Source organism: Rhinoderma darwinii, chromosome 12 (assembly GCF_050947455.1).
Source record: "Rhinoderma darwinii isolate aRhiDar2 chromosome 12, aRhiDar2.hap1, whole genome shotgun sequence".
In the NCBI taxonomy this organism is placed as follows: domain Eukaryota; kingdom Metazoa; phylum Chordata; class Amphibia; order Anura; family Rhinodermatidae; genus Rhinoderma; species Rhinoderma darwinii.
This window is the reverse complement of record NC_134698.1, coordinates 72140117-72167531: the sequence shown is the minus strand read 5'-3', so window position 1 is coordinate 72167531 and position 27415 is coordinate 72140117. Positions and strand designations below refer to the sequence as shown.

General features: G+C 41.6%; 1 long non-coding RNA gene across 2 annotated transcripts; it reads left to right on the top strand.

The window, feature by feature from the left end:
• The first annotated feature begins 3037 nt into the window (after positions 1-3037).
• LOC142664628 (uncharacterized) lies at positions 3038-16518 on the top strand. 2 transcript variants are annotated; one of them, XR_012851343.1, is made up of 3 exons: positions 3038-3675; positions 4732-4846; positions 16351-16518. It is a non-coding gene; the product is annotated as an uncharacterized LOC142664628 (long non-coding RNA). The 2 variants fall into 2 exon arrangements; XR_012851342.1 differs by lacking the exon at positions 16351-16518 and adding an exon at positions 6426-6675.
• Positions 16519-27415: the final 10897 nt, after the last annotated feature.

Below are 27415 nucleotides of genomic sequence, written 5' to 3'. Positions count from 1 at the left end.
CAGGATGACAATGACCAGATGTGTTCTGAAAACATTTCCACACGTCTATGCTTGGATATGAATATTGATAAAATTGTTACTATATGTTGTGGAATTGATATGTAATAACACATAGAACAGACCTTAGTTCTGCTGTTACAAGTCTGGACCATGGAGCCAAATGAGCTGCTCTTCTCTCTTCCTAGAGGCACCTACAGGTCGACCACATCATAGACCTCTTATTTAGACCTCGGACCTCTACTTGGCGTCATTGAATGAAAAATAATATCTATTGTGTACATCCTGAAGATGAAGACCTGTCCGACTGGCACAGGTGCACGACTCGTAACAGTGTATCAGAGCCCTCTCCTGCAATGATCTTCATCTCTGCCATTGCCATGGTATTTAGATACAGGACTAGGGCACAAAACTGAATTTTACCCCAGGTGAAGGAAAGTCTAATCGCTGGCTTTTTACAACAGTCCTGTTGGTATTTTTGGCAAAAGAAAACATATAAAGTTGGCCATTATAATACCTGGCACCAATAGCTGGTCATTTGTACATGCATGGCCAGTATTGGCACAGGTGGGAACTTGACAGGCGAATATATGAAGGTCTATTCTCCGTTAGAGCTATTCTGCGGAAAATATTAGTCTCCAGTGCTCCAGACCCAACACAGGGGCAAACATCAACAAAAGGGGACCCCTGTGCTAGGACAGTATTTAGGCTCCTTGATTTCCAACTGCTACTTTGATGGTACATATGATGTGTATACCCCTGAGCTTACCTGATGAAAAGAGTTGTGATGTCACGGTAGTCTACCTGATGATGAAAAGAGTTGTGATGTCACAGTAGTCTACCCGATGGAAAGAGTTGTGATCAGTGGCGGATTAAGTAGACCATAGGCCCTGGACTATTACCCAAAGTTGGGCCCTCCTTCTCCACCACGGCGCCGTAAATATTGTTAACACTACCTTTTTGTGAAAGAAATAACAAATGATTGCTACAATCCCCCTTGTCAAAGGGCTGAGCCCTGCATACTGACAGTTTTATACTGAGCAGAGACACATCCTCCTGACAAGGGGAATGGTAACACACATTTGTCTATCAGTCCTGGACTACACAAAGACTTTTTGTGAAATACAAGGATTGTCAGGAGAGGTGACAGATTCTCTATAAATCCGGTGACTCACAGGTGACAAATTCTCAGATTCTAGTAGTTTGTTTCCTCTTTTCTTCTCCATCCGGTCCAGACTTCATAACGAGTTCTCCAGGCAATGACCCATTTCTGCAGAGTTTGCCACTCTTGTCTTCGGCACCTCATTTTTCCAACATTTCCACACCTACAAATTAAGATAAAATTCTCATGGTGCCACACACACTGTGCCCCTAAATATAATAGCACCATACACTGAGCCCCTGAATATAATTGTGTCAAACACTATAAAGTAAAGCACCACATACACAGTGCCCCCGGTAGATAGCGCCACACACAGCCCCCTGTAGATACCGCCACACACAGCCCCTGTAGATAGCGCCACACACAGCCCCTGTAGATAGCGCCACACCCCCTATAGAGAGCACCACACACAGCCCCTGTAGATAGCGGCACACACAGCCCCCTGTAGATAGTTGCCACACACAGCCCTCTGTAGATAGCGCTACACACAGCCCCCTGTAGATAGCGCCACACACAGTCTCCTGTAGATAGTGCCACACACAGCCTCCTGTAGAGTGTGCCACACACAGCCCTGTAGATAGCATCTCACACACTCCTTATAGATAGCGAGCGACACACACCCCTGTAGATAGCATGACACACCCCTCCCTGTAGATAGTGCCACACACACCCCTGTAGATAGCATCACACATAGCCCCCCTGTAGCGTGCCACACACCGCCCCTGTAGATAGCGCCGCACACCCCCCCTATAGTTAGCGCCACACACACCCCTGAAGATAGTGACACACACACCCGCTGTAGATAGCGCTGTGCACACCCCCTGTAGATATTGCCACACACCCCCCCTGTAGATAGCATCACACACAGCCCCCCTGAAGAGTGCCACACACACCTCCTGTAGATAGTGTCACACACAGCCCCCTTGTAGAGTGCCACACACACCCCCTGTAGATAGCGCCGCACACACCCCCTATAGATAGCGCCACACACACACCCCTATAGATAGCGCCGCGCACACACCCCTGTAGATAGCGCCCCACACACCCCTGTAGATAGTGCCACACACACCCCCCTGTAGATAGCGCCACACACAGTTCCTGTAGATAGCATCACACACAGCCCCCCTGTAGAGAGAGCTACACCGCCCCTATAGAAAGAGTTGTGATGTCACAGTAGTCTACCTGGTGGAAAGAGTTTTGATGTCACAGCAACTTTTCTGACTAAAATACAGTTGTGATTTCACAGCAGCTTACCTGACAAAAGAGAATTGTGATGTCATAGCTGCTGATCTGACTTAAACTCACTTGTGATATCACAGTAGCTTAACCAGGGGTGGATACCAACAATTGAGGGCACCTGTGAAAAAACAGTTTATGGCCTCCTTCATTTCCAACTGTTAATTTGATGGTACATATTGCATGTATACCCCTGAGTTAACCAGACTGATACTAGTTGTGATGTCACAGTAGTCTACCTAATGGAAAGAGTTGTGATGTCACAGCAACTTTTCGGACAAAAATACATGGGGGATGTCACAGTAGCGTACCTGACAGAAAGAAAATTGTGATGTCATAGCTGCTAATCTGACTGAAACTCACGCAGGGTAGATTACCCAGGGGCAGAAACCAACTACTAGGGGCGCCTGTGCAAGAACAGTTTATGACCTCCTTTATTTCCAACTGCAAATTGGATGGTACATATGGCATGTATACCTCTGAGCTTACCTGACTGAGAGTAGTTGTGATGTAACGGCAGATTACATGATAGAAATCAATTTATGATGTCACAGTAATTTTCATGACTGAAACACAGTTGTGATGTCACAGCTGCTTACCTACATGATATCCACTTGTGATGTCACACTAGCTTATCCAGAAGGCGACAACAACAACAGAGGTCCCCCTGAGCAAGAACAGTATACTGCCTCCTTGATGTCCAACTGCTAATTTGGTAACAGCGGGGTGCTAGCCATAGATCACCTCATTCATGGAAAATCCCTCACTGCTCTATATGGATAGTGCAGCCCTTTACATGTTATCTAATTGACAGGAGGAACCACTATTATTTCTTTGTAAGGTAGCAGTGGCCCCCCTGACTTGCAGAGCCCCTGTGCAGCTGCACATATGGTATTTCCACGCACTGAACCTATGCAGGGATTGGGGGCTGGTATCGAATTACCGTAACCCTTCCCAACCGACCCTACAGTGATGTCCATCTTGAAAAAGAACCAAGAGCAAAAGCCAGAACCAGGAGATACGCAATTTTCATTATTCTATATAGTTTCCCAGCCCTGCCTCGTGTCTATACATGCAATCTCAATGTTTCCTTTAGTAAATAGCCCCCATTTGTTAGTCTATTATCAGAATCAGCAGCTATGGAGACACATCCAGCCGTCTTGTCTGAACTCATCACATGTGATATTTGTGTTTTCGGAACTTTGACACCAGAGCGCACACTTCTCGACAACGCTGCTAAGAAGCCGACATGTAGCCAGTCATCCCTATGAATATACAGTGTGAGTCCAAAGTATCCTGACACATTTAGATGTATTAAGTTCCTACATTTGATTTTCACACTGCAGTACTATCTGCATTGCGCTTTCTTGGGATCCTAGCCAAATAGGCTCGGTGAAGTGTGAATTGAAATCAAGGGGAAGCTCTATAAAAAAAAAAAAACAGAACAAATACTGTATGCACAAGCTAAGCCTCACTATTATCACACGGCAGAAATGAGTGTGATACAGAGCAGCAGTAATACAGCAAATGGTTGGGATAATTGAACCAATTACAGTTGAAACCGAGCAGAAAAGATTTTCAACTAATGAAATGAATAATTAAAAAGAAAAATAAGAAAAACTTTTTTCAATATATTTTCTAATAAGTTCTTAAAGGGGAATTACATCTAATCATCATTGGGCTACATTGTAGAACACCACATGCCCTTTGTTTGAGAATCGGTGGGAGTCTTGGTCATGGATCATTGCCATCTACTGACAAGCTTATATGGCTTATTAATTCCATAAAATATATTTATAAGGGATTAGAGCTTCGCTTTTATTATACAGAGCTCCAAATCCATTGATTTCCTTCATACAGCCATAGAGTTAAATTATAAAGTGTGTTCTGCCTGCAGGCACCACTAGGGGGAGCTGCTTGCTAAAGACTGATTTATACAGCACTTATTCTGTTTTGCTCCTGAGCTCCCTCTAGTGGTGGCTGCAGTCAGTCAGAATTTTATTATTTAACCCTATGACTGTAGAAAGGGAAGCAGGACTTTAGAGCTCTGTAATAAAAAAAAAAAAATTAACGTATAGAAGTACATATTTTTAAGGGGTATGTAAATTTTGCAACAATATTTATATAGCTACAATGCATTAGATTTTTTTTTTAACAAAATTAAGCAACTTTGCAAAGAATGTTGATTCAAAATCTGCTACTGGTTTGTGTTTACAGCTCCTATGCAGATATATGTATCTCCATGGTTACAGTCTACAAACTCTGTATAATTTATTCCTCAAGTCATACTCCCTTCCACCTTTTCAGCACGTCTTGCTCATGTCCATTTTTTGCAGGTTAGGAAGAAGTAGGGGGCAAATTGAGGACTGCAGGATCAAACTACACAGGGTTTGTTTGTACTCTGTGACCATGGAAACACAAGTCTGCCAAGGGAGCTGGAAACACAAAACGGTAGGATATTTTTTTTTATAAAGAGTATTCGCAAAGTTTCTTCATTTTTTTATTTTAGATGCACTGGCACAATAAAACAAATGATTGGAAAAGTATACATACCCTTTAACACCTTGTCAGAAGGTTTGTCAATAGATTTAGTGAGAAATACTCCATGTGATAAAGTTCGGGATATGTGATATTTTTCAGAACTGCTCTGTAAACATTACGTGCTGTAAACGCCTTATAGATAAATGGCACATACTGTGGGGTTGGGATGGTTCAGCGTCTCCTGCTGTGTTACTGTAAAAGCTATCTCGCTGTACAAATTACCCATCTAAAACCTGGATCCCACGAGGTAGCCTCAATCAAATTTTCAAAAAGCAACCTATTCCACTGAGGGCAATTTATCGCCGAAAATCTGATCAAATTATTCAGGAGATGATTGGAATGAATGTTAAAATGGAGACTCATTTGTCAATTTGGTCCGCAATAAATTCTATTGCAAATTAAAATGAGAAACTTGGATGCCAAAAATAGCAAGAGAAAAATTACAATCTTTTTGCATATTTTAAAGATCCATTTCGCAATCACTCATGATGATGATCAAAACCATTACTGTCTGTTTACATTGTGACCTTCATCATCATCACCATCATCATGCCGATGAACGTTAGGTATGACCAATGCCTGATGATTTGCAAAGTTACTTCATTTTGGATGCATTGGAACAATAAGAACAATAAGAAAATGTGGTTGTGAGGGTGGACATACCCTTTAAGACTATATACCCCCTCCCCATCTGATACAGAGGAAAAGTGTTGATCCATGGATATGTTGCCGTTTCCCTTAATTTTGGCATTGTTGAGGTGTTGTGCCCGTGGAGAAGGGGAATAAGATAGGACAACCCGAGCTCAGGCATTTTGGTGTGTGTGTGTGTGTGTGTGTGTGTGTGTGTGTGTGTGTGTGTGTGTGTGTGTGTGTGTGTGTGTGTGTGTGTGTGTGTGTGTGTGTGTGTGTGTGTGTGTGTGTGTGTGTGTGTGTGTGTGTGTGTGTGTGTGTGCGCGCGCGCGTATAGGCTGTGCTCTATTGTGATGATGTCACAATAGCATGTGTACTTATTGTAATTATAGGATTCATTATTTGATATTATCTCAGTGGTATGTGTGAGCTCTGCTGTAAATATGTCACAGTAGAGAGTGTGTGTGTGTGTGTGTGTGTGTGTGTGTGTGTGTGTGTGTGTGTGTGTGTGTGTGTTTATAGATTGTGTTCAATTGTAATGATATCATAATACTGTACATTTACCATAATTATAGGATTCAATCTACTTTGATAATATCACAGTAGTATCTGTTTTTGCTTATTTATAACTGGCGCTATATTACGATGTTGTGTATATAGTTATAGATTGTGTTCTATTATAATGATGCTAGTTCTAGGCTGTGCTTTGTGAATATAAAGATGTCCATGTTTTGTGCTTAGTAATATAGCTAAGATATCTTTAATTGTAATGACAATTCCTCTTTCACTAAAATGACGTTTCCACATGCGTGCCCAAGCTATTGTATAATAATATCATTTTATTTTACGGGGGTGTCAGCAATAGACTAACCCTTTTAGGCACCCATTCAGGACTCCTCTCCTTTCAGAAATTCCAACGGTGGAAGGGATGCCATGAATGCCCAGTGACTACAATCAGTGACCTGTCATGTTTCCAATTGAATTCCAAGTCTGAATGGGATCTCTAAAATAAGAGGGGTTGTCCCAATATAAAGTGTTGGCGTTTTATAATCGGACACTCTCAATTCAATGTCACCAAAACTTTTCTTATTTACTTTTTATAATTTTTAGAAAATGTCAGACAAGTCTTGTGGGTAAACATATAAAAGAGGTAGTAATAATAACATACTGTGAAATGTCTAATATGAACATTCATTTCCCACTTAATACAAGCAAATTATACGTCAGGTTAAAGAGCCTTTCCAGCGATAAATTACTAGAATACATTTTCATTGAGAAATCCTCATTGACAAAAAATCTGTTAGGGGGAGAACCGTGCTGTGTGACAACCATTTATCTTAATAGAATAACTAGAGAAAAAAGAGTCCTTAAAGCCATATGTAAAGTACAAAAAACAACTTTTATTACATACAATTTACATATCGAACACTTAATAAAAAACATGGCGAGGTTTTCTAAAAAAGAAGAAGTGGCACGTGGGTCACTGGCAAGTAAAATACAATATCAAGTCATATTATGTAACCATGGGGGCATGGGTATGACAGTAAATAGCACAGAAGGATACAGGTATGTAGTGTGAAGGTAACCAGTAAATAATTGTAACAGCAGCTGCCAGATACTAATTTTTTTAAAACCTCACACTACTATAACTGTATCACTCCAAAAGGAGGGAGAGGGGGTTCAAGTCAGAAAACCCTTTCCTCAATTGTATGTATCCTACAGTTGAAACAGCCTCAAAAGAGGTCAAAAAGTTGCTCAAGACGAAAAAGACATCAAAACTCAATATATTTAAAATGTACTATACATAAATCCCCAAGAGGCTGAAAGGAGTACCATCAAGTGTCCCTGCAATGCATAAGCAGGATGTACAGAATGTGCAAAGCTATTCATCTGGGATCCCCAGATAAAGCCAGAAAAGAGTCCACTCACCCATGGTTAGAACACTAAAGTTCGTGGTCCACGTGCAGGCAAAATCACCACCCCAACGCGCGTTTCGCTGTATCAGCTTCCTCAGGGGGTATAAATCTTAATAGAGCCTGATGAGAGGAATCCTTATTGAAAGCTGAACACCGTGTGCTTACCATTAAAAATGGAATTTCAATGCATTCATAATAACATTGGACCCATGGAGAACCCAGGACAGGGATTGTATTCTCCAGACAACCCCTTTTAAAGTGCCATTTGCAGGGGTTATTTGCATTAAAGGGGTTATCCCACCACAACAACGTATCACCTATCACCCCCACCAATCAAGAGAATGGGGGTCCCAAGCCCCCTGAATAAATGGAGACATAGTTTGCGAAAGTGCGCTGCCGCTCCATTCATCCTCTATGGGACTGCTGGAGATAGTTGAGTATAGTGCTCTTCTCTAAACTTCCCTAGACCACCAGGGATGTTACCGTTAATATCTACACTGCCCCACACCTAGACCACCAGTGATGTTACCGTTAATATATTCACTGCCCCAGAACTAGATCAGCAGTGATGTTACCGTTAATATCTACACTGCCCCAGACCTAGATCACCAGGGATGTTACTGTTAATATTTACACTGACCTAGACCACCAGGGATGTTTCCGTTAATATCTACACTGCCCTAGACTATCAGGGATGTTACTGTTAAACTCTTTACTTCCTTAGCCCACTAGGGATGTTACCCATCGCTACATGGGAAATTAAAGGAGTTTCCCATCAGACACATTTATGACATCCACAGGATATGTCATAAATGTCAGATAGATTTGGGTCCCACCTCTGGGACCCGCACCCATCTATAGATCGAGGTCCCCTAAACCTGGTTCTAGCTTTTTGTGCTCACGCTGCCTCCCGACCACTTCCTGTTTACATGGTCGGGACATTGTCGGGAGTCACGGAAACAGCGTAACTTGCAGAGCTACGCTGTTTCCGTAACTCCCATAGAACTGAATAGTAGTTACGGAAACAGCGTAGCTCGCATGCTACGCCGCTTCCGTAACTGCCATTAACATGTAATCAGGAAGTGGCAGGGAGTCAGCGTGACCACAAAAAGCTAGAACGGGCTTTAGGGGGCCCCATTCTAGAGATAGGTGCTGGTCCCAGAGGTAAGACCCGCATCTATCTGACATTTATGACATATCCTGTTGATATATCATACATGTCTCTGATAGGAAAAACCCTTTAAGACTATCTAGTCATTTTCTCGAAAGATAACAGCAGAAGGTATATTTTTTACAGCCATTATTTATTTGTAAGTTGCTGGTATGTGGGGAGAAGGTAAAAAAATAGATAGATAGATAGATAGATAGATAGATAGATAGATAGATAGATAGATAGATAGATAGATAGATAGATAGATAGATAGATAGATAGATAGATATGAGATAGATAGATAGATAGATAGATAGATAGATAGATAGATAGATAGATAGATAGATAGATAGATAGATAGATAGATAGATAGATAGATAGATAGATAGATAGATATGAGATAGATAGATAGATAGATAGATAGATAGATAGATAGATAGATAGATAGATAGATAGATAGATAGATAGATAGATAGATAGATAGATAGATAGATAGATAGATAGATGTGTTTTCAGACACTAATGTCTTACAGAGTTCATTACAAGTTCAGCCATCGCTGAAGAGATTCAGGATCCATTAGATACAATGTAGAGCGTCAATTCTGGGGTTCCGCACATACTTCTCGCGCTTGCTGCTTATGTTCTCCTACCGCTAAGTTAGAAGGAAGTCGGCAATGTTCATCCGTCAGTGATATGGCCGTGATCATTTTCCCATCCCGCCGTGCTCTGGAAACATGCAGTGTACATACAAATTTTTTGAAAGTCTTCTCATGTGATCATAAAATTTTGAACATAGAAAGTGCATTTGGTGTGAGCAGCAGGGATGTCAGGTTGGATGTTCGGAGAAATATAACCAGACATCGCGGCCTTTATGTCTACCATTCGCTCAGAGCATTTTGCATGAAATAAAAGGACAATGATGAGGAGATATGCGATCTCCCTTCGGACAGTACTAAGTGCAGAACACTTGCAGCATAGAAGCCTTGATCCGTAGCTGAAAGCAAACCCTTCAGGGTAAAAATGTAAGATTTAAATGTATTCCCTTTATGTATTATGGAGGAACCAGACAAACAACAAGCTCTAATTTTTGACAAATATCAGCTATTCCCTCCATGACTTGAGTCCTCGCTGATATCATAGGAAGCGGATTTATATATATATGAGAAATGTAAAAATTTCGCCATCACAGAGCAAATAAGGCACTACACACTGCCTGTTGTTTTTCTAATGTGCAAAAGAACCAGGTCCTCCAGGGAGAGACTGCTCTCTGCTCTGGCTATTGTATGAGGGTCCTGTTTTTCTATGAAGCTCTACATCTCCCCAAAGTTTAAAGGGGTTGTCCACTACCGGACAACTTATGACCTATCCACCAGATAGGTCATCAGTATATGATCGGTGCGGGTCCGACACACGGACCCCGCACCGATTAGCTGTTCCGGCTGTCTCCGGGCACCGGATGTCCATGCCGGTCAGCCTATGGTCATGGAATAGCGGCCGAGCTGCAGTACTACAGCTCTGCTCCTATTAAAGTGAATCGGAGCAGAGCTGCAGTTCTGCAGCACGGCCACTATGCAATGGACGGAGCCAACTGCTTCCGGCTCCGTCCTTTGAATACTGTGCAATAACTTTTGGTGGCCGCATGCAGCCAGAGCAGCTGATTGGTACGGGGTCTGGGTGTTGGACCAGCACTGAGCATATACTGATGACCTATCCAGTGGATAGGTCATCAGTTGTCCGGTAGGGGACAACCCCTTTGAGTGTATGGTCACACTGCATTCAGTGTGTACTTTGGTGTATTCACCCAGTGTATACACCAAACGTGGCGATAGACCCCTATGGGTCAGACAGATACCAAAACAGTGTACTTTATATGCTGGGGTTTGTTTGTTTTTGCCGTGATTTCCTATATAAAACTATACAGCAATGTGTAAATCTTTTACTATGGGGGGCCTTTGGGTGAAGAATGCAACTTTATGGCAGAAAGCTACATAAGTGGGAGGCATCTGTCGGGGATATACGTCATTTTCCAACATAAACTGTATGTCAACCAGATGCCTCAAACATCCTATGATCAGAGCTTACTTATCTGAACACCGCCTTCTCAGAGATTACTTATTGTCCCCTACTAGGGAGCATCTGGTCCCCCCAAAGCAAAAAAAAAACAAATTGCCATCCAAACAAATATATATCTGTATACAGATATTCACATAATATATAGTCTACCTTCAGTACCTGCTTGTTTAAAATGATTTAGCATACATACTTGGTCAATATACAGCTGAAATGTATGCCCCATATGGAAGCAGAAAGTCTGATATATCATGTTATTGGATTATCTCAATATGGCTGGAAATTTCCAACATGTCAGGCCCAGCCCTCATATTAAAAACCCTCCTGGTTCTACCAATTAGTCAAAAAGAGGGGTTACTAAGACCATGCTCTGTGTATCCCATGCCTTCTCCCAGTATAGGAAGCAAGGTCATAAGGAGATGGTCGCAAAAGCATAAAGGCGGCCTCATGACTGCTGTGGGGACAGGAAACCCAGCCCTGAACTGCTTCCTCTGGCACTATCTATCTGCAACTGCCACTAGGGGGAGCTCACTGTAAAATGTTTTATGTCGATCACATTGATTTAGAATGGATACTAGCAGTGTACCGTACATCCATAGGCAGTTAGCGCCCCCTAGTGGTAGCGCAAGAAAAAAAGGTTCACTACAGGGCATACCAAGACTGCACTAGGCCCAATGACCCCCAAATCGAACTCCTCAGATCGGACAGTAAAAATAAAAATGTTTTTACTCGATTGTCTTCTCTTGTTTGAAGGAGGCTTACCCCGTTTCCCCTCAGGCTGCTATATCAGGCTGTGCCCATACAAGGTCCCCTGCTGGGCATCGTCAGGATGTTACACTGCCCGGTGTCAGGACCTTGTATGCACACCCTGATATTCAGACTGAGGGGATCTGGGCAGGCCCCCTTTCCCTGTGGGCCCTGTCACGGTCGCACGCCCTGTTACGCCACTGCTTTTCTATACACATACATTTGACGGAGCTCTCAATAGAGGCCCATTCTTAGTTTTAAAATGTCAAAATGTATCTAGATATATCATTGCATATAGTGACTATTCTACATGTTGTACTCAATAAAAAACCTACTAGAATTGTTCAAGTAGAAATCCGCAATATTTTTTTGGGGTGTTTTTCCAGTGCCGGAGTAAGAAGAAAGTCTTAGAAAAACATTATGTTTATTATTAAACTTGCCCTTTCCACCCCACAGGGGCAGTTGACTGGGGTATTCTTTATGTCCCCCTCCCCCTGTATACAGTTTACATAGCTGTGAACCAGCTCGAACAGGAAATAGATTAACTGTCGAGTAAAGCGTTAACATTTAACTAAGTGGCTTTGAGAGTCCAGTGATCCATCTCCGAGGTTGTTCAGAAAGCAGGTAAAGTTCTTTAAATGATAAGTAAATTTAATATTAGATCCATCTTGGTGATAGCTTTTTAATAGGAATCGATGAGCGTTAGGAATGACTCCATCTTAAGAATGATGAAGAAAGGATTGCCTGTCGGCACTTGTGATTTTTGAAAAAAAAATAGTTTTTTTTCTCCAATATTCTTGATTGAAGAGAAGCATGACTATAAACCGAATTACCAGAAGGAGCCGCGGCAAAGCAAAAACACGATCCTGGGATGAAATCTGATTTGACAAGATAGAAAAAATAAATTCAATGTTATATTTTTGTGAACAGTTCCATGCAAGGCTTGTTTTGGATCTAATTCCATCAGTGGGTTTTTGTTTTATTGAGACTATTGAGTTCTGATCTGGTTTTGGGGTACTGACTGCATGAAAAAATTAAGATATAAAAAGAATAATTCATATTTTTTTTAGGTATCTTTATTAGTACTTTACATACAGGGCTGGATTATAGGAGGGTAAAGGGGCAATAGCTCTTGGGCTTTTACCACCTGGGGGCCTGAAGGACTTTCACTATCCAACTTTTAAAAAATAATATCTAATACAGTTTATTAACTTACAATAAAATGCTGACAAAATATTATGTTTTCAAAAGTTTATCCTCGGCCTTTCTTAACCTTGGCCCCTGTGGGGTTTTTTTCTGGGCTGTGATTGAGTGTAACAGTGGTATCATGTGTATGGCATGAGAAATAACTTGTAAAATGTAATCCAAAAATAGCAAGTTGTCCCATTCTAAAAAAATTCTCTGTCATGTTTCATCCGGCCCTGTTTGCATATTTTTCAGTTATTTGGATGGGGCAAAAGGCAATATTTCTTAATAGAAATGTCCCATGGGTTTGCAGGTCATCCCAATTTGTAACACTGTATAAATATTAAGGATGTTGATAAAGTAGTTTTTCCTATCGGCCCCTCCAAAAAAATTTAATCATTTAATTCTAACCCAGAAAATTATGGTGGGGCATTATGTTCTTTGTTAAAAAGAAGGATCAGCTTTCTACAACACCACCCATCATTGGATTTTTCTGGATTTTCTCTATTGATCAATACTGAATGTTGATCAATACTGATTAGTCATGTCTGAAGCCCCACCCTATAGACTTCTTCAGAGAGAGAGAGAGAGAGAGAGAGAGAGACGCCCCTTAGACCTATAATTTATCTCTATGTTTATTGCTTTGCGAAGAAAATCAGGGAATTCTGAGCTCCATATCAGAAAGGACTGACCCCAATCCCTGCACCATCTCAAACCATCACAATTGTGTGTCAATTCCTGAATAGCCTGAAGAATGGTTGGAAAGGGGGCTAATTTGCAATTTCTACAATGGACACCAACGCACTTGGAAACCCCCCTATGCTAGTAATAATTACACCAGTTATCTCTATTACATAGTAAGAAAATGTTAGGGTTTTTTAGGTGAATATTCTTTTTATTGTTAAAAAAAAGTGTTCGTATAAAAAACAACAACATATGTTATCAATACAATATTCATGATTTCAGAGACGTGCAGGTTAAGTCTGTACGGCCTCATCACATCATTTCAAGGTTTCGGAACGCACAATGCTGTTTATGAAAATGCTATTCAGGCTGAAATGAATAGTACTGGCAAAGTTACATGATCTGCCCAGCTCTTATTTCTTTGCCAGTAACTGTCATTGAAAAATATATGCCAGCAAAAATCACTGAAAAAGCAAGTTCCCTTGCCTCCCTCAGCTGCTGATCTCTGGTAACAATGCAATAAATAATGTGTCAGTGTATTCTAGAACACTGTGCAGAATGTACCGTCCTTTCTTTAAATGGGTTGTAAACACAAAAACTGTCCTCCAAAAAGTAAAAAATAAAAAACACTTCCTGCCATGCGTATGAGAACTACTCTCAAAATCTACAGGTATTTTTATTTGACATAAATTTAATTTACTGACTTCTCTGCAGCAACAATGTAACGACTGTTCTGTGTCCAAACACTGAAAGAAACAGCTCTTTCTTTCTCACTCAGAGCAGGAAATCCCAGCACAATATGTAGCACCAATCAGCATCACGGCATCAGAGTTACATCTTAATATAGCACTTTATCACTCACAACTCCTTTAAAATTAAATGTATTATAAATAATTGCTTTACTAAAAGGATTTTTACAGGATTAGAAAAACATGACTGCTTTCCTCCAGAAGCGCCATTGTGCTGAAATACAGCGCAGAACCTGTGGACAGGTGTGAGGCTGTTTTTGAAAGAAGGCAGCCATGTTTTTCTAATTCTGTACAACCCCTTTAATAATTACTGATAGCCTTTTAACAGGCTAATTAACAGTCCAGAGTTGCAGTGGTCTAGCCTATGTGTTCGTTTATCACAGCAGCCATATGTTACTTTATATTGAAAATAATCTTAAAATACCCCATTCACACATAACCTGTGTCATGCATGCTGCTGCATAGGCGCAGTCTGCTGCGTCTCCTGTGCCTTAGACCTTTATCTATGGATCTCCAGCATCCTGCTCACAATTCAAAATGATCTCCCTAACTATAGCGTCTGATAGATGTGATCTGGCCACAACTATCTTGGTGATGCCTCGAAAAGTCATTATGGGTCATGCTGTTACCAGAGCTCCTGCCTGCAGACAGAAGCTGAAATATTTTTTTCTAAAAAGCTATTTAGTGGTGACATGGGGCATTAGAAGAACACTGCTGTAATGTGAGTTAGGTTATGGGATGGTGGATATGATTTCACACATCTGCCTGAGTTCCCCTTTAAAGGGGTTATCCAAGAATCGACCATTTAAAAAAAACAAAAAAAAAAACAAACTATACCCTTCTACAGAAACATATATATAAGAAACATGAGAAAAAGGAGTCATAAGCCAAAAGTACACAAAAAATATATATGATTTTATTATTACATCAAAAGAACAGATTATAAAAACACAACGAGGTATTAAAACTGAGAGTAAGCCAGTGGATCAATCATCCAAAACACCTCAACACAGGTATACTAAAGGTACTATGTAAGGAACAGTTCTGTTAGCTATGAATGGGTAAAGGGAGGAAGACGCACCGCTGTCCCATACAGACACTGCTGAATCGCTGCAACAGCATGTGCGTAGTCCTATCCCCAAAAGACACGTGTATATCCAATAGGGAACAATACCATCTATAAGAAAATCACAGTGGAATAGCGTCTAACTCTGCTTAATGCATGGTCCTAGATACCGGACAGGAAATAAAGGTAACCTGAAGTGACCCGATAGAAAGAGAACCAAAGTCCGCATAACAGATGCCAGTGATTAATAAATGATAGCTTACCCATGGAGTATTTAAAAGTGAGATGATCCACCTAGTGTTAGAGGCACCCCGACGCACGTTTCGCGTATGTCGCTTCCTCAGTGGGTGTAACTTACTGTGTGTCCTGCTTGTATATATAGCCCTTACTGTTATTTGCAAGTGTGATCCGGTGTGTCCTCTTCCTAAGTCCACGGCGCATGTGCGGAAGTGCTCGAGGTCACGGGAAACATATATATAGTTGTTAAGGATCTGCCAGGCACAGCTTCTGTATCCACGCCCATAGGTAATCAGTCTGCACCTGCTTCTGTGTCTGTGAGACTGACTCCATCTTCCACCACTCAGGATGGCAGGCTTAGGAGTGGGAGAGCCTATCACAGCCTGGCCAGACGGAGCTAGCTCCCGCCCTCTGTCTATTTATACCTGCCTTTCCTGTTCCTCCTTGCTTGTGATTCTTCTCTGTTCGTTTCCTGGCCCTGCTGCAGCTTCTTGAACTACTTGTCCCTGCTTCATACTGACCCTGGCTTACTGACTACTCTCCTGCTCTGCGTTTGGTACATCGTACACTCCTGGTTTGACTCGGCTTGTTCACTACTCTTCTGCTCTGCGTTTGGCACCTCGTACTCTCCTGGTTTGACTCGGCTCGTTTACTACTCTTGTTGCTCACGGTGTTGCCATGGGCAACTGCCCCGTTTCCCTTTGTTCTGTGTTTGCTTGTCTGGTTGTCTGTCGTGCACTTACTGAGTGTAGGGACCGTCGCCCAGTTGTACCCCGTCGCCTAGGGCGGGTCGTTGCAAGTAGGCAGGGACTGAGTGGCGGGTAGATTAGGACTCACTTGTCTGTTTCCGTATCCCTGTCATTACAATAGTAATCAAAAAGTCTTATGTACATTAAAATGGTATAAATAAAAATTACAGGTTACCCCCAAAAAATTCACACGATTTCAAGCTGTTTATTTTTCGTCTTTTTGCCCTCCAGTTCGTCAGGTCTTCTTCCTCTATTCAGTCGGTAGAGTGAACATCCCCCCTTCCATCGACGTATGCTTGTAGGAAACTACATCTCTCACAAGCGTCCTGGGTCAGCTCTGCTCCCAGCTCCTTGCGGTGTATATTGCGCATGCTCGCCTTGTGAAAGCCAGAACTACCGGAGAAGGTCTCCGGCAACAACCAGGTAAAACAACTAAAGATCAAGGGTGGTATTTGGGTGGGTCATGGCAGATACTTAATTTGCCCCCCAAAAATGTTTGTCTTTACAAATATGGGTTGTGATTCTGGGAATACCCCTTTAAAACGATTTACTCTGTGAACAGTAGAGTGACAGTCAGTTCCATTCTTGCAATGTGTAAGATTTCATTGGACTTAGAGCTGGATAGGAATATAGGCAACGTTACTGTATGCCATCCAATAATGAGCAGTTTTTGCTGCATCACTGCCAGGGTAAAGTGAGAATCCTATTTAAACCTATGAGCCTTACTTCCTCAGCTGGAAACATTTCCCAGAGTATGTCAGGTGCGGGTAGCAGCTGCCAGCCTCATCCCTCGGTGAATTGTATTACTTGCTTCAATGCGAAAGATCATTTCAGTGCTTAAAACAAAGGCAGAAAACACTATTGTAGACTAAACAGATTAAATGCACAATTCTAGCTGAGTGCCCCCCTATATACTTTGCTGCCTGATACAGGCAGACGCCAACCCGTATGGCGTCCGCAATTTCCATGGTCCCGTAAACTTCTATTGGCGACTACAATTACATGTCCTGAGTTTCTGCGGCACGGATTCGCGGCCCTAGTCCGGATCAGTAAAAGGCACGGTCGTGTGTATGGGGCTATTGAAATGAAAGGGGCCGCGATGTATAGCAAAAATGCAGATAAATTGCGACCACAAAACTACGGTCGTGTAAATGAGGCCTAAGGCTGGGTTCACACGAGCACATTAACGTCCGTAATGAACGGACGTATTTCGGCCGGAAGTCCCGGACCGAACTCAGTGCAGGGAGCCGGGCTCCTAGCATCATAGTTATATACGATGCTAGGAGTCCCTGCCTCTCCGTGGAACTACTGTCCCGTACTGAAAACATGATTACAGTACGGGACAGTTGTCCTACAGAGAGGCAGGGACTCCTAGCATCGTACATAACTATGATGCTAGGAGCCCGGCTCCCTGCACTGAGTTCGGTCCGGGACTTCCGGCCGAAATACGTCCGTCCATTACGGACGTTAATGTGCTCGTGTGAACCCAGCCTAAGAAATATATTGCGAAAGTATTCATACCCCATAGAAAATCAGTAGGGTACGGCAAAGTGCACAAGATGGAGCACAAATAAAGAGACGAACATACTGTGGCAGAAATCCATTAACACTTAAGTAGTTTCCTAATTATAAAAGTAATTAAAGACATGTTTATATGGCATTCTTATCAGGAAATGGGAACAATTTGTGATGCAAATGGAAAAAAAGAAACTGTTAAATGGAGATGTCTTAATCTAAAACCTCACCTCTGATACCAGCAGAGTTTTAATTAAAATGCACTTTCCTCTTTTTGTATTTTTTTAATTTTATTGAGTTTTACATTTTTTTTAAAGCTTCGTCATTTCTCTCTAAATAAAAGCTTTGAAAATAAATTGTCACATCTGATGGACAGATCGGCACTCCGAGTTTTATATCAATGATATTTCGGCGGAAAATTCACATAGTGTTTAGAACAGAACACAATATTGACATCAGCGCTTTCATAGGAGGTTAATACCCAGAATTCCTAGAGTCCTAAGTAGCACTACCTGCCTAGTAATACATCCTCTCTTCACATAATCACTCCATAACTGGGCCATTTTCCATTCAGAACAAAAAAAAGTTGTGTGTCAAGGCATGTAAAATGAAAAATAAGGCAACTTTTCAAAAAGTCTTGATAAAAAATATCCTACTATTTTGTTTCCACAGCTCTTGTGCAGACCTATGTGTCTCCATGGTTACAGACTACAAACAAACCCTGTGTAGTCTGATTATGCAGTCATACCTCCTTTCATGTACCTCTTACTACTTGCTAGCATACAACAGTAGGTTAGTATGCCTGCAGTAAACTTAAAGGGGTCCTCTGATTGATTTCTATGACATGTCTTAATAAGGGAGGGTCTTGTTTAGACCACCACCAATGTCGAACACAAATAGGTTGCAGCACTGGTTTTAATGGAGATGGCCATGAGAGTGTGACCTAGTTTCTATTGAAATTAATTGGAATTGAAGGGGTTGTTGAGGATTAGAAAAACACGGCTGCTGTCTTTTCAAAACAGCGCCACACCTGCCCACTGGTTGTGCACGGTATTGCAGCTCATTCACTTCAATGGAGCTGAGCTGTAATACTAAACACAATCTGTGGTGCTGTTTTTGGAAAAATGGAGCCATGGTTTTCACCTAAACGTGAGAGCTCTAAAGGATTCCCCCCCCCCCCCCTCCCCAATATGTCTTTTATGTAGAAACATAGTTTGAAGCTCCTGGGACACAATGCAAATCACTAATGTGCTGTTTATAATACTGGTGTCTTCTTATGTGGCAAAGGGGACTTCAGACCCCCCCAGGTACTAGGGCTCGAGTGCAACTGATACCTTTGCGACCCCTATGACTAGACCTCTACTCATATATCTGATTACTACATCATAAAAGTTATTGGAAACTCCTTTAAGTTTTCTCTATATCTATTCAATTGATAAATTGCAGATTAACCATTGAGGAAAAAGTAAACATTCCCACCATTGGAATATTATGTAATGATGGGAAGAGCGCGCCATTAAATATAATGTAACTGGGAGTAAACACAATCTCCAGTATATCCAGTTTGTAAATCCAGAGAATTTTTTCTATACTAATGCAAATGAAACAGAATAAACTTGAAATCATGAGGGATTGAAGAATTTAGGGAGAATACAATGCACGTGAGCCAAATAAAATTTCTGCTTCAGAAAAATTCTGCATAAGGTGTCAAGCATCTTCTCTATCCTTAACCCCTTCACTTCGCAGCCATTTTTGTTTTTTTCATTTTTGCATTTTCCTCCCCACCTTCCAAAAGCCATAAAAAAAAGCCAATTTTTTTTTTCATCTTTTATTTTTCCGACGATGGAGCGCTATGAGGGCTCATTTTTTTTTGTGAAGCGAGTTGTAGTTTATATTGGTACAATTTTGGGGTACATAGGACTTTTTTTGAATCATTTTTTATGCTATTTTTTGTGGGAGATGAGGTAACCAAAAATACAGCGATTCTGGCATTCTTTTATTTTTATTTTTTTCTACTGCGTTCGCCGTGCAGGTTAAACAATGCTATCTTGTAAAAGGTTTGGACTTTTCCGGATGCGGTTATACCAGTTATGTTGATTTTTATTTTATTTTTTTTACATTGGTTTTGTGAGTAAATGCAAAAAGGTGTTTTTTTTTAACTTTTATTATTTTTACATATATAAAATGCTTATTTAACTTTTTTTTATTAGCATTCCTTGGGGACTTGAACCAGCGATGTATTGTGTTACAGTATATCATGATTTTGACAGGCTCCTAATAGGACCACAGAGATGGCAGACCTGGAGGCCGTGGTCGCTATAGACTGCGGCTTCTTTCTAAGGCGTTCAATGAGCCGGTTCTTGCTCGTTGCACTAATGTGTGGGCTGTTTCATACAGCTGACACACTCATCTTATGGAGGTGGATCAGTCCGTGAGCCCGCTCCATATGCCCCCCCCCCTGTGTCCCCCATATATATACATGTCAAGAAAGGGTTGATAAAAGTTGGAAGCTTGTGAAGTCATAGTTGGAGATAGTTATCCATTCATTTACTTAATATTTCATATAATTAACCCATTCTGGTCTGGATCTTGGTGTCAGATTTACCTTTAAGTAAATGTCCACACAATATTATTTTCAGGTACAATATTTTGTGCTGATTAATTTCCAGATATACCTTAATAGCAAACAGCGCTAAATGATAAAATCCTGGCTGCTTGCAGCCACCACCACTAGAGGGAGCTTACTGCATACTGTTCATACATTGAAATCAATAATAAAACAGTATTCAGTACGCTTCTAAGCACCCCCTAGTGGCAACTGCACAGAGCCTGTATTATATCATTCAACTCTATGTCTGTGCAGGGGATTTGGAGCACTGTATGAAAACATTTTCGCTCTGTTTGCTATAATGATACATTAAGAAATTATATATTTGTATATATAATTAACGTAAAAGTGCTCCTACGATGACTGCTCTAATACATAGTCACGCTCTCGCCACAACTGCTGGGATCAAAGAAAACTGATCCCAGTAGTTAACCCTTTCAGTGCTGCAATCAAAGCTGACTGCGTCACTCTACATAGTGGCAACCTATAGAGTCATTATAGAGACAGCTTAGGACCAGGCAAAGGTCCCCAGGGCTATCTCTTTTAAAATCCTCTTGAGACATATTAGTGATATGCTTGATCCCCCAAAATTAAATTAATAGAAATTAAACGCTAACATAAATGTACCCCTAAAGCGGTATGTGGAGAAACTACAATTTGTCCAGCAAATAAAAAGACAGCATATTGCTGCGCTTTTTGCAAAAATAAAAAAAGTTGGCGAGCTGAAAAATGTAAAATTGTGTGATCCTAAAGTTCCACCATAAAGTAATACCATTCAGTAGCCAAACAGATGCCACCATGCAACGCCTAAATTCTCCTGGCTCAGTGTTGGGGTTCCTACCAAACAACTTGGGATGATACATATGTACTTCTTACAGAATGTTTATATGCGAATACTGCCATGCAATGCCAAATAATACTTCCACACAATGCTCTCACAATACTACCACTGAGTGCCCCAAAAATACAGCTATACAATGCCTAACTATTGACATCGATAAAGGTTAAGTCTCTGGTGGTCCAGGGCAGTGACGGTTTACAAGCTCCGCTCTCAGGTTGCTCCAGGGGATCAAGTCCATTTTGGCCCCCCTACAAAACAGAGGCCCTGGGCAATTGCCCAGTTTGCCATCCCTAAAACTGGCAATGCTCACTATACAAATGAATATACTGTATGTAACAACGTACATAGATTGTATAGAGAATGTAATCATTCCAAATAGTGAAATGTGAAGTCATGGACGATTGCGCCCAGGTATTGATTTGGCTCCATGGTCCAGGACATCCAAGCTTCGCCTCTGCTAAAAATAGTTCCCCGTTTCAAATTCTCCATTTCATTTCATGGCTGCTTAAAACTATTGATATATATCCATGTGAGGACGCATTCCAATTCGTTTTATATTATTCCACTTACCGTGCCATTACCAGTATCTTGGCAGAGACTTTTACAGTCTAACTCAATGAAAATCCCTTATGTTGGCAGCAGAAACATATTTTCTCCAGTCACTGTAATTGCACAATAGTCACTTTCATAGGCCTCAATATGGATGGTTTGCCTGACAATTCTTTGCATTTTTCCATAATACGTACTTTAATTGGAAAAGCCAATATCTTATAAGGACATTAGGGTATATAGATATTATAGGGAGGGGTGCTTAACTCTGGAACCCCTTCTATAAACCAGGGCAGATAACAGCTAGGTAAGAGCAGTCCAGATCTAGTGGACGTGGCCCATCTATGTATTACATGGTCGGTCATTCATTGAAATTGCTAGCATGGGATAATACATTTCCCGTGTAGCAACTGCAGGGGAAATATATGGTTGATTTACTCTTCCCCCGGTAGTAACAGCTGATCGCAAGGATCAGGGTTTGGATATATTCAGTACACTCAGAGGATTACTGTGGGCTGATCACCAAGTGAATGGTTTCACTAACATAGTAGATTGGCATTGATAAAGTCGGCTGGGATGCCAGGGCGGACACCAACAACAGAGAACCCCATGAAAGAACAGTAAAGTATATTTTATTTCCACCTGCTACTTTAATGGTACATATGGCATGTATACCCTGAGCATACTTGGCTTACACTAGTTGCAATGTCATAGCCGCTGAACTGACAGAAACTCACTTGTGATGTCACAACTACTGATCTAAATGAAACTCACTTGTGATGTCACAACTACTGATCTAATTGAAGCTCACTTGTGATGTCGCAACTACTGTTCTAAATTAAACTCACATGTGATGTCACAACTACTGATCTAAATTAAACTCACTTTTGATGTCACAACTACTGATCTAATTAAATCTCACTTGTGATGTCACAGCTGCTGATCTGACTGAAATCCACTTGTGATATCACAGTAGCTTACACAGAAGGCTCCTGTACATGGATAGTATATGACCTTCTTGAATTCCAACCGCTAATTTGATGACAGCGGGGTGTGAGCCATTGATCACCTCATCCATAGGAAATCCCTCAACGCTATATCAATCCACAAGTAATTCTGAGACATGGATAGTGTAGCCCCTTACATGTAATCTAGTAGACAGAAGAAACCACTATTATTTGTTTGTAATGTAGCAGTCGCCCCCTTGCACTTCCTTTTCGCAGGCGTTTTTTAACGCGGTCGTTTTTAAAAAGCGGCCGAGTAAAAAAACGACCAGTCGGAACAGAACGCCGTATTTCCCATTGAAATCAATGGGAGATGTTTGGAGGCTAAAAATAAGCTGTGTGAACATACCCTTAGACCATCTACATTAAGATATAGTAACTTTGTATATCAGCTCTATATTTACGCCTTATTTGACTTTCCTTTGTTTCTTTTCCGTTCTTACATTATTACTTTTTACTTTAATGTAGGTTGTGAAGACATTCTGCTTGTATTAGTTTGGCACCAGACACTGCAAAGTTTTGTATAACTCGTAAAGCTTAATAAAACATTTAAATGGTGTGAAAATATAATGAAAGGGAAATCAGAACAAAAGGACATTACTGCAGTAAAACAACAGCACACAAAATACATCTCACATTCTCTCCAATGCTTCATAGCAATATTAAAATCAATCAAAAGCTCCATCTGCTTTAATTAAAATAACTTGTGTCTGTAGCTTAAAATATAAATTATAAAAATATTCAGAGACAGCGCTTTACACATTATAAGCAATATGATCATGTAAACAGCTAGCAAAAAACATGCTTCTACTTAAAGACCATGTACACCTTTGAAAGGGATTTTTTTTTAATAAAAAGGTCTATCATTGTGTTTGGCGCAACTTTATAATTAGTTTTTTATTAAAAATAAATTTTTACTTTTTGAGATACAGCTGCTCTGTATTCTGCATACAGAGCAGCTCTATCTTACACGCTGAATCCTGGACCTGTCAGGTCCGCGGGACTGACGAGTTCAGGGAACGCAGAACCCGCCAACACTGAACCCGTCAGTCCCAAGGACCTGATGGATACAGGATTCAGCATAAGATTCAGCTGCTCTGTATGCAGAATACAAGCAGCTGTATCTCAAAAAGTTAAAATAATTTTTAATAAAATCTAATTATAAAGTTTCACCAAAAACAATGATAAACATTTTATTTAAAAATAAATAAAAATCCCTTTCAATGGTGTACATAGCCATTAAAGGTTTGTTTTTTTAGTGCTGAACACCATTTTCAAATACCCTACTAGAGAATTCTGTGTTAATAAAGAGTGGTCCTCCATTCTCTACCCTCCTCTATTAGCAAGTGTATAGTATATAAAGGCCCCAGTATATGCGTTACACAGAGAATCCATTGATAATCAAAGAGCACCGTGTAATGCCTAATTTATCCAGTGAAAATGTAAGAATAATTTGACAACTTGGCATTACCTTTCCTCCTGCCAATAAGATGTGTCCCTCTACAGTCCAACACTTTTAGTATTATGTAATGCAGCCTAAAGATGTATTGGGCTGTAGCGGGGCCAGCACAAGGTGGTGGGAACCCTCCTTGTCACCAAGGGATTTTAGTTGGGGCTACTCCAGGGAGTGGAGTCTAAGGGAACCCCCAGTCTTCACCCTTTAACCCATGTGGACTTTTCTGCGGAGGAACCCTAGGTTGCTATCCTACGAGTAGTCTCCCTTGGTGACGGCTGACGCTAGAAGAGGCAGAGTGATCAGGAAAGCTAAAGGTCCAGGCAGGCAGCAGCGATTCACCTCATTAAACGTAGCAGAAGGTCAGGGTAGGCAGCAGAAGTTCGTCACAGCAAACATAGCAATAGGTCAGAGCAGGCGGCAGGCACAGATGGTCAAAAAGGAGGCAAGACCAGTACACAGGAATACAACTAGACAGCAGAGATAACTTAGGAACACAGGGAACACTAAGGAACCAAATTGCTCTGGCAATGGGCTCCAGAGTAGGAGGAGGTTTTATAACATGTCAGGATAAGGATTTAAAATTGGCATGTGCTGGCCCTTTAAGAATACAGGCCCAGTGCAGAGCGTCGACAGCCGAAGTGGCCGCCAAATGCCGAGCAGCTAGAAGTAAGAGGACGACAGCTTGGATCAGGATGCCGGGGAGCAATGAGTTTACGGTAGAGCAACATTGGCAGGGAACGGAGGCCATTACACATTGATTATGTTGGGACCCAGTTGTTCATTTTGTCATAAATCTCCAAGAGGTATAACAGAGGAGCGGCATAATGCAGAATTCTAAGAAAAGGTGTTCCAGAATTGTTATATTATGGGAGTACAAGTATTTACTTAAACGGACATGTCAAAAGAGCGGACAGCTCCTCTTTAAATAGACATGTTATCTGCAAAGCCAAAAACATTCCATGTAGTCATGTGGTCCATGTAAAAGACTATCGGCGTAAAAATTCTATATACTCTCTATACCAGCCTTGGTTTTATTAACAGAAGTCTATGGTTATTACTACAGAACAGTTATAGAACCTATTCGCAAAATTCAATTTATTTTTTCCAGCAAAGGCGATAATGTTGACAATGCCTTATACTAAGTGCCGTTATAAAACGCAAGACTTCTTATTTTATTACAGATGCCAGGAGGAAGTATTACTCCTTATAAAAGGGGAATATTTTATTAACTCCGACCGCCTCCCCACATAAATATTAAATTGTTGACATTATATTACTGTTTACATCATTACCAGATCATTTTTTGTATTACTAAATTTCTCGCTATGACAGGAGACCCTGTACAGGAAGACTCTGTAAATATAATTACTCAGAGGTATGTTTACTAGAGAGAACGAAATGTGTTCTATTAATATTTTGTTTGTCTTCTTACCTCTGGGGTTTAATAACAAGTGTCACAATTTCTTAACTTCATCTAGGATGGCTTTGATACGATGGCAGAACAACGTCTTATGTCAAGATAGAATTGAAATGCAAATACTCTTATAGTTCTAGGCTGGCACAGGCCCCTAGTGCCAAAGGAAAAATTGCCATATGCTAATTTGAATAGTGAGCGCTAGAAAGCTGGTATTTAAAGTGGATGTTTCATATATTTGAGATGACTGTGCTCATTCTTGCCCGGGCTACACAGCAAAGCTGACAAGTGACAGTAGGTAACAACCTTTTGTGACTGCTCTAGTGGTCAAAGTAAAAACTTGAATATTTCAAGATTTTTTTTATGTGGATATTAACAAAAAAAAATAAAGTTTTGCCACTGGCCACTGGAGCAGTCACAAAACGCATCTGACGCTTTCTATTTTCTGTAGTTCAGTTAGATTTGCTGTATAGATTGTAATAGTATGGGGAGTTGGTCACAGGGGATCAAGAGAAGGCAGATGTAAAGGATCTGCCAGGCACTGCTTCAGGGTTAACTCCCAGAATTAATCAGTCAACACCTGAGTGTACATCCCTGAGACAGACACCAGCTTCCTCCACTCAGGCTGGCAGGCTTAGGAGTGGGAGAGCCTATCGCAACCTGGCCAGACTCAGCTAGCTCCCGCCCTCGGTCTATTTAAGCCTGCTCTTCCTGTCCATCTGTGCTTGTGAATTCTTTCCTTGAGGTTTCCTGGCCCAGCTACAGCTCCTGCTACTTTTTGATCCTGCTCCATACAGACCCCGGCTTACCGACTACTCTTCTGCTTTTCGCTTTGTACCTCGCACTCTCCTGGCTTGACTCGGCTCGTTCACTACTCTGTTGCTCACGGTGTTTCCGCGAGCAACTGCCCATTTCCCTTGCTTGTGTTCCCTTGTTTGTTTGTCGTGTTTGTCATGCACTTACTGAGCGCAGGGACCGCCGCCCAGTTGTACCCCGTCGTCTAGGGCGGGTCGTTGCAAGTAGGCAGGGACAGAGTGGCGGGTAGATTAGGGCTCACTTGTCCGTTTCCCTACCCCCCCCCACCATTACAAATTCACAAGCCCTATACCTAGTCTACCCTGGTCCCTGACACCATTATGGAACCCCGTGAAACCCTGGCTCAGCAAATGCAGGGTCTCTCCCTACAGGTCCAGGCCCTGGCTCAGAGGGTCAACCAGCCTGATGCTACCTTGGTAGTTCCCCTCACCGCACCCCTTGAACCCCACCTCAAGTTGCCCGACCGGTTCTCAGGTGACCGGAGGGCTTTTCTCTCCTTTCGGGAGAGTTGTAAGCTTTATTTTCGCTTAAAACCTCACTCCTCAGGTTCTGAGAGCCAGCGGGTGGGTATAATTATGTCCCGGCTCCAGGAAGGGCCCCAAGAGTGGGCCTTCTCCTTGGCTCCTGGCGCCCCTGAACTTTCCTCCGTTGATTGTTTCTTTTCTGCTCTCGGACTTATTTATGACGAGACTGACAGAACTGCCTTTGCCGAGAGTCAGCTGGTGACCTTACGTCAGGGTAAGAGACCTGTTGAGGAGTATTGCTCTGACTTTCGGAAGTGGTGCGTAGCTTCTCGGTGGAATGACCCTGCCTTAAGGTGCCAGTTTAGGTTGGGTCTGTCGAACGCCCTGAAAGACCTGCTAGTTAGTTATCCCTCTTCTGACTCCTTAGACCAGGTTATGGCTTTAGTGGTACGACTTGACCGACGTCTCAGGGAACGACAACGTGAACGTTTATGTGTTTTTTCCTCCGACTCCCCCATGATGCCTCCCGAAGTCCCGTTGCTTCGTTTCTCCCCTAAAGACTCAGAAATACCTATGCAACTCGGGACCTCCGTGTCCCCTCAACAACGTAGAGAATTCCGCAGGAAGAA